General features: G+C 35.8%; 1 protein-coding gene across 1 annotated transcript in view; it reads left to right on the top strand.

The window, feature by feature from the left end:
- Positions 1 to 6,095: 6,095 nt before the first annotated feature.
- Positions 6,096 to 9,179, top strand: part of LOTGIDRAFT_184997 (hypothetical protein) — an 8,971-nt gene continuing 5,887 nt past the window's right edge. The window contains exon 1 of the mRNA XM_009046288.1: positions 6,096 to 6,186. The gene's annotated coding sequence lies outside the window, so the exon portion shown is untranslated. The remainder of the gene's footprint in view (positions 6,187 to 9,179) is intronic.

The following is a 9,179-nucleotide window of genomic DNA, read 5'->3' as shown; positions in this document are numbered from 1 at the left end:
TTACGTCATACGCTTACATTTTTTAAACTAACTCTTTTAATATAAATACTACGATAATAAAATTATGAATAGAACCGGATTCAAAATTGAAATAAACTTGAAACCTATTGGACTTTGTACCCAACTCTTTGGATTTGATCCAATGTAAATGAACTTGCATTGTTACTACAGACTACAAATAGTTGATGATTATTCCCCTTCGACCACGAGTACCTTACCTCGGCCATATATTTAATATGCATATGTTTAAAGGGACCTCCGACACCTTAGCGATCACTAGTTACGAATTGTTTTGTGAGTTTTCAACTGGAATCTTTTATAGATGTTAATCAAAGGTGTATCGTGCTAACTCAATAAAATATGTCAATACAAATAGATTGAATGTTGTTTTGTGTGCACAGTTTTTGAAGAATTTTAATATATATATAAAAACACCTCATGAAATTCATCCTTTTCACTCGTGATAAATATCGTGATGAGATCTAGTCGAGCATAGGAGTAAAGGCAAATTCAAAAGAAAAAGAAATGAATGGAGTTTTACGTCCTACTTTTCTGCACCATGTGGGCTGATGAAGACGGGCAACGCCATGCAGGGTGCAATAAGGGAAATTTTGCCAGGACAGCAGCATTAGCCCGCTCTTGTTCGATTTCCAACTGTCGAGGGATCTTTAACGTGCCTCAGTTAATTGTCCCATCCGAACAACTACACGATTTTTCCATGTGTTGAAAAATCCAAACGTATCATCTCGACCTATGCCGGGATTGAACCCCGGACGTTCAGTTTAGCGAGCAAGGGTCTAACTCACTGAGCCACCGCGGCTCCCAATTTCAAAAGAAAGAAAGGAAACAGTATGAAGTAAAACTCCATTCTGTTTGCTTGATCAATTCTCTATTTCTCATTCAATACTATAAAGAGTAAATAAATAAATCAAAATAAAGTAGAAATGATAATCTATATATATAATTCAAGATGTATGACCGAACTTTGGACTTTAATCCCAATTTATTTTAAGATTTCAAAGATAGTGCACTAATCGTATTTTACTTTATGCATTTAATAGCTCACCCTTCTTCAACGTCAGAAGCCACTCTGCACCTAGGTTTGTCAACTTCATATACCTTTCAGAGCGTTCACAAACTGACAAGATAGGAGAGGCTCACCCTTCTTCAACGCCAGACGCCACTCAGCGCCTGGGTTTGTCAACTTAACATACCTTTCAGAGCGTTCACATGGCTGACAAGACAGGACAGGCTTTTTCAACTTCACATACCTTTCAGAGAATCCAAATGGCCAAAAATATATTAATATATTTCCGGGAATGTTTCGGTTTTGAAAGGAAATGGAATCGGGTTTTTACGTCCTACTTTTCCTCTAACATAAATAAATACCCAAATTAAAAAATGCTTAAAATATATTCGTATGAAAGTGTGACTGAGTGCACTTTTCTTTGTATTTATTTACTGTATTGCTAACGTAATTGAAATTCAAAATGCCATCACGGTCCCCAGGTGTGTTGCGTAAAATCCTCTATTCACCAAGGTCAAGGTCATTAAAGGGATTGTAAAGAGGTTTTGGAAATTTTTAAGAGTATGAAGAACACTGATAGAATCAATTTACATCATTCCAATTTTCAGTCAGACGTCTGTGGTTCCTGTAATTCTACTAAATCTAAGTATTTGATGACGTCACTAAAACCTTATGTGATACAGGCATATTTTGCGATTAGTGACGTCATCAAACACTTAGTTTCAGCAGGAAGCAGATGTCTGATAGAAATTGGAATGGTACAATTGATGCTATCCGTGTCCCAGATATTCATACAAAATTTAGAAAACCTCTTTACAATCCCTTTAAATCATACGTAATGTGCACCAAGATCTAGGTCAGGTATAATGCGCAATGTAAACACGTCATGCATGTGTAAACAACAATGCAATGTAAACAGATTCACGAGTGACATGCTTTCAATCCGATTTACATACACCTTTAAATATAAAATATAAAAGCTCTGAAAGGCATACTGAATAAGTCATCTTTCCTCATTATAACAGTCGACCTAGCTATATAAGGTTAATGATAATCCAGGAAAGATCAATTAAACTAAATGAAATGAATAGAGTTTTACGTCCTACTCTTCGTCACGTCATGGGATAATGCAGACGGACAATGTCATGCTGTGTATAATGGGGGAAATTTGTCGAGGGATCTTTAACGTACACAGCCGTACATGAGGTCTCATCAGAACAACTAGACGCTCTTCAATGCCAGCCAGCCTGGCAGGAATGATCAATGCCATTAAGTTGGGCCGTAGAACAGGCGGTGTTGTAGCCCCAGTATACCTATCTATATAGATATGATTTGATAAAGATAATAATGACCTATTGACCTCGTTATAGGATATTGACGGTGAAATTAAAATAAAATTTAATTTATAAGAGACTCTTGGCGTGATGTTCAACTTCAACGGGATCTTGTATCTAATATACATGATTGTGTAATATTTAAAGGACTTTTAGTATAGGAAAGGGTCCTTTGACGAATCTTGCCTAATATTATACATTTGTAATATTGTCTTATTGTATATTGCATCAGGGTCTTTTAAAATAGGGTGCTTTGACGTGAGGTTCAGTGTGTGATATCTTACATAAACAGTTCTTATTCTATGAGAGTTTTTTTTTCGCCACGCAACTCTTTTGCATTTATTTTTTAAAGTAAATTTTAAGCATAACCAACTTTTCAAAACTAGCTGTCCTTATAAGGATTGTGTACCTAAAACACTCGTCAGTAGTTTGGACCCAGGTATAGAGCAACAGAATATACAAAATGGTGACATTTCTAACTTTCTATGATTCCTTAGGGCTCTGGGGCCTAGACGTCATTTCCGTTAGCTCCTTCTGGAATAACAGGAACCATAGACATCGGACGAAGAATTGGAATGTCCCAAATAGCCCAAGGTGTCCCAAGGCTAGAAACCCTTTTTACAATCTCTTTAATTGTAACTTGGTTGGAGGGGGTGGGGCTGTGAAGAACTGGGTCGACCTTATTTCTGTTCCCCAGAAAAACGCAATTGATAAAACACTACTTTATTTGTTGTCGTATGACATTATGATAACTCACAATCTATTTAATTGAGACACCAAAAACTAGGACGTAAAACTTCTTTCTATTACGATTACGATATCGCGATAACCGAGTATATAATCAATTGAGACGTCAAAAGATATGAAATGGAATTTTACGTCCTTATTTTCTGCTACTGATTGGATAATGAAGACAGGAGAATTAAGATAAGATAGGTTTATCAGATTACAAAGTAATCGATCTATCGATATCAACATTTCCAATCAATTATTGATCTAGTTATCCAGATCTGTCAGAGAAGCATCAAGTACATTATGTGACCAATTTCACAAAAGGGAGGGGGGTGGGGTGCATGGTATGGTAGGGTCGACTCCACCTACGTCTCAATAGTCTATAGTTAAGAGACGTACGCATTGAATCAGTTAACGGTTAGCAAAATTTCCCTCATTGCGCAGTGCACGACGTTCTCTCTCATTATCAGCCCCATTAAGTAAGATGTAAAACTCTATCAAATTTCTCTGTTTGAATAGTGACTGATATTTATTCAGTTTTCATCTTGTCAAAATATGAGACCCTACCCCCTACTTGACCGATATCCTTTATTCAAATACACAAATATAAGATGAGATGGGCAAAAACTTTATCACTCATATATTCAAGTATGAGGGGGGGGGGGGGGGGGGATATCTGAGTTTACCCGAATCTCTAACCTATTTATGAGATTTTTGTCCGAAAAACTTCCTTTTGGGGCTGCCCCCTCTAGATCCGCCACTGGGTCCGTGTCTTCGAGAAAATGCGTCGTTGGCCTTCTTTCTCGGCCGATATTCGATAGAAATGAAATGATATCTCGTGTTGAAATAAAATAAAAAATATCATGGTAATCACTCACTATCAACGTGGACTTTAACTCATGGTGATAATTTTTGCTATAATTTAGGACGAAGATTATCTATAGCGCATAAAAAATTATTTGTCTAGTCTAAATATTCTCAAGTCAGAGTTAAATTTAGATAATATAGGGTCACTTAAATTTAGAATATGCTTTACCCGAAAACTAAAACACTTTCAACAGAGATAAGACCGAGATAGAAATAAAACTGCAGGACACTTAACAAATTTCTGCAGAAAAAAATGGCGTGCTTCACGTCTGCTAGGAGTTCTTTCTTGCCAAAAAAAAAAAAAAACATCTGCTCTCTCTGATCCATCTTGGGTTATCAAACCTCGAAATTTGTCACTGTCTTGCCAATAAAAGCGTACAGCAAGGAGAAGTAAGCTCACTACACTTCAACACTTGATGTCACTTTCCGACTGAGATTATCAACTCGTTTCCAAGTTCCAATTCACATAGCTAATCATAATTCACATAAATCATAATGCTTTTTTAGACGTTTCAGAGAGTCCACATATATAGCTTATAATGTTTATTATATTGGAGAGTCGTCGTAGCTCATGCTTATTCGGGTATGAATTTGGAGAGTACACATAGCTCATACTTTTTTGACTGTTTTCGAGTTCACATAATAAATAATGCTTATTTGGATAGTCCTCATAACTTAACTTATAATATTATAACTTTTGGAGAGCTCACATTATACGACTGTTTTGGAGAGTTCACACAAGACACAGTGTTTATCTCGTACTTTTTTAAATGATAAATTATACTTCAGTATCCCCAATGTTTACAAATACACGCCTGACCGACTTTCTTCAAGACTACAACGAAGATTCTGTCCAAATTTTTCCATGGTCTCTTTCTCCGACTGGAAAAAATATCAATCGATAGTTGACCTAGTTTCCAACTATTATAAATAATGTAGCTGATTTAGCAGTTTATCAAAAGCTAGTTGGATTTTCTACGTGAGTGTATGGTCTTAGGCTAAATGTTCAACAATTTTTAAATTTTAAATTTATTTGAGAAAGAAGATTCGCATCGGTGAGTATAGTTTTCGAGAAATTATTTGTGGTCTGATTTGTTAACCAGTTATCATCCTTAGTAAGATTGTATAAAGTTATCTGAGCCCTAGCCCTTTACACCCTCTGGGTTGGCTTACTGATATCTTTACTATAACAATATCAGTGTTTCAATCCAATACTGTCATATGGAATCGGGCTGACGCTGACACTTTGATGACTTGTGTGCCACGGGTTCGAATCCTACCTATACGACAAGAGTACATACGAACAGCTGATAACGAGGGTAAGCTCCAGCTGAACTGATAATGACACGATAACCTTAAAGGGATTGTACAGGGGTTTTCTAAACTTTCTATGTGTACCAGAGACACTGATAGTATCAATTTGTATCATTCAAATTTTCCAGTGAGAAGTCTGTGGTTCCTGAAATTCCATTAAAACTAAGCGCTTTAACATCCATTTACACAAATATATCAGAAATCCTACCCTATTACAGTGGAGCCGCGTTAAACAGAACTAGATATTATTTTTTTAGACTTTTTAGGGGAGGGGCTGTCCTAGGGGGTAAAAAATCGGGTGAAAAAATGAAATGCAATGCAATATGCAATGAGGAACACATATGCATGGACGGCATTAGCCTGCTCTTTTTTTAGATTTCCAACTGTCGATGAGTCTTTAACGTGAATAGCCTGTAGCACATTGGGTCGCCGTTTACTGTCTCATCTGAATGCCTAGACGCTTTTGTCAGCCCCTCCGACCTACATCACTGACAGGGAAACCGTCGACTAGGCCTAAGAGATGATCTCAAGCTATGCCGAGAACGGACGAGGTAGGCTAAAGGTCACATAGAGGGGCACAGGCCGTCAAAACAAAATAAAAGCAAAACTGAACCTATATCAAATATACTCTCACTATATATACCACAGGAAAATAAATCAAAAAGCTTGTGAACTCTCTTAAACTGACAGTAAACAAGTCACCATGTAAATAGTCAACAGTTCTTCCATATACAGCCTCTTTCACGTGATCAGTTAACCTTGAATTAGACTGACCAATCAAATAACGGACACTTGCCGTGATTAACCAATCGGATCGTTAGGAATTATCAAGAGAATATTACTCCGTATTGTGTTTAATATTTTAACCATTCCATCTCAAAACTTAGCGACAGGCAGTATATCGAAAATCTGGTAAGTCAAAATTTACATTCTGAATTTCAAACCATTCAAAATTGTTGATTTTTTTTAGAAATTTCGTATTTTTTTTGACAAGACAAAAGAAATCTGCCGGTCAGTACGATCAGCTGATAGCCATGCCATTGATTTTCGCTTCAATCACGACGAGATGACATGCATGCACCCGACCAAGGTACAAAGTCCATTCTGATTCCATGCTTTGACCTATTTCCTGCAAATAATAGAGAACAAAGGAATCGTAAGTTAAGACCAAATTGAAAGTAGAGTATAGTTATCGCCATATGTTCTCTCTCTGACACCCGATGCCACTCTCCGATAGCGTAGTCAACATCTTTAAGACCTACTACAAGTATTGCAGTTGCAATAGAAATACGTCGAACACTATTATATATAGGCTATCGCAGGGTTTCGATCCCGAGTAGCTCACTTGCATAGCAGACGACAGTGTTGTGTTAACTTGTTATGTAACATATGTACGTCACGCTAAAGTCGTCTGCTTTAGTATGTATCCGATACATGCAATTGCATCAGAAATATATTATACATTATGTAGACTACAGGTCTATAGGTTTCGAACCCGTGGCACTTACTTGCATAGCAGAATACAGATCTAAGTCAACTTTGTGCTCTACATTTACAAATCCTGAGTTACGGCGAAATATAATGGTCGGCTACATTGGGTTTATTCTCATCCGTCGTTGAACTTTGAGTACTTGGCTTCGGTCATTGACCGGTGTGTGATTCGGCACATTCGGCCTCGGCCTGTGCTTCTTAAGCAACATAACGTATTATGACCGCAATATGACATGGAAGAAGGCACTTGCTGACACCATGTCGATTCACGAAAGCCCTGGTCGAGGAAAAAGAGACCCATCTGCGAAAGTAATGTCTATTTCATTAGATCAAAAAGGTACAGAACAGAAGGATATAAAACCCCATTTAACTTCATATATGTAAATTTTCGTGACTTCATGATAAAATAATATGTAGGCTGCTCGATACGGACTCCACGCTCGAGTAACAACGATTACGAAATATTACACAATAATGGGCATAGGCTGATGGAAATTTTCAACATTCAATATATTAGGACATAGAATATCAAGTTGGGTAGTTTGGAATTAATGACGTCACAAAATCATGAATTATTAGGAAATTTCAAAAACTAATTATCTGTATAGACGTGAAACAGTAGGCCGAACTATTTTGGGATTAATAAATGACGTAATAGATACAAATTTATAAATCGTCGCCTATTGGAAAATTTCAGCAATCAAATTTAGTATTCTATTTCGTGTGTAACAGTAAGCCTGTCTGTTTGGGATTAGTGACGTCACAAAATCATGGCCTATTGGAAAATTTCAGCAATATAGTATTCTATTTGGTCAGTGGGCCTGTCTGTTTGGGATTACTGACGTCACAAAATCATGGCCTATTGGAAAATTTTCGATATATTTGATATATTTATTCCGACTTCCCAATTTGCATGACCTAGAGAAATTATGACTTATACAAGGACAGTAAATTCAAGAAATTATTCTCTGAATAATTTAATAACGCCTTAGATAACACTAATTATAATAGGTCGTTCATTACATGTAACCAGTGCGGTGCCAGCTATCTCCATACAAGATATTAAATAGTTTCTTTAAAGACTTTTTCTGCACTTTTTAAAGATTGTAAACATGTAAATAGGTCTGATTATTTTCATCGTGAAAAGATATTGAAATGCGCCATGTAGGCCATAAAATTCTATTTCATTTCATTAGTCTAATAAGATACAGAACAGTGGGATATAAAACTACATTTCATTAGTCCAATAAAATACAGAGCAGTAGGATATAAAACTCTATTTCATTTCATTAGTCTAATAAGGTACAGAACAGTAGAATATAAAACTCTATTTCATTTCATTAGTACAATAAGATACTGAACAGTAGGATATAAAACTCTATTTCATTTCATTAGTCCAATTAGATACAGAACAGTAGGATATAAAACTCTATTTCATTTCATTAGTCTAATAAGATACAGAACAGTAAGATATAAAACTATATTTCATTTCATTAGTCCAATAAGATACTGAACAGTAGGATATAAAACTATATTTCATTTCATTAGTCCAATAAGATACAGAACAGTAGGATATAAAACTCTATTACATTTCATTAGTCCAATAAGGTACAGAACAGTAGGATATAAAACTCTATTTCATTTCATTAGTCTAATAAGATACAGAACAGTAGGATATATTAGTCCAATAAGGAAAGAATAATAAACTCTAAGCGTTAGGACACGATGCAGAAAAGTAGGACGTAAAACTCCAATCATTTCAGTTCTAAGCGTTGGACATGTATACAAAATTAACGAGTCGAAGTTCGAGAATTTTCCTAAAAAAATTCCAAAGCATGAAGAACAAAAAGCACAAGGACCGGGAAAAAGATTTTTTTTATAGCTCAATACCTTGGTTAAAGTGACATTTAAAATCGACGATGTTGAAATTACTATTCAGTCCTTCTGTTGATCACGCTCTCTCTACATGAAACAGTAGTTTTAAGTTAAACTACATTCTACTGTAATATTTTGACGGCTATTCACTGTGTATTATGTTTTCTGTATTCAGTCAAAGCGATCGCCTGATAAAATTTAAAGATTGAAAAGCGAACAAGTTAAGAGTTCCTATTGAAGGGTATTATTACTATTCAGTATATGATTGATTATATATAATAAGCTAATTAATTTTCAAAATTAAACAAATTCAGAGTTCATTGTGGCCTAATGCGTATGACTTTACAAGGATATACCAACAAGATGGCCTACTTATCCACAATACAATCTAGGAAAAAATACTAACATATCAAAACCAAAGTCCATATACAGACAAAATTTGATATCGAGATATTCATCACTGTCAAATAGGAAGTATAAAACCCCGACATTTCATCTCTGCAGTCCTAACTCACTGCAACAAAAACAGCCCCCCCTGT

Source organism: Lottia gigantea (genome assembly GCF_000327385.1).
Source record: "Lottia gigantea unplaced genomic scaffold LOTGIsca_10, whole genome shotgun sequence".
Lineage (NCBI taxonomy): Eukaryota > Metazoa > Mollusca > Gastropoda > Lottiidae > Lottia > Lottia gigantea.
The sequence above is the reverse complement of the archived record's forward strand: the minus strand, read 5'-3'. Positions and strand labels throughout refer to the sequence as shown.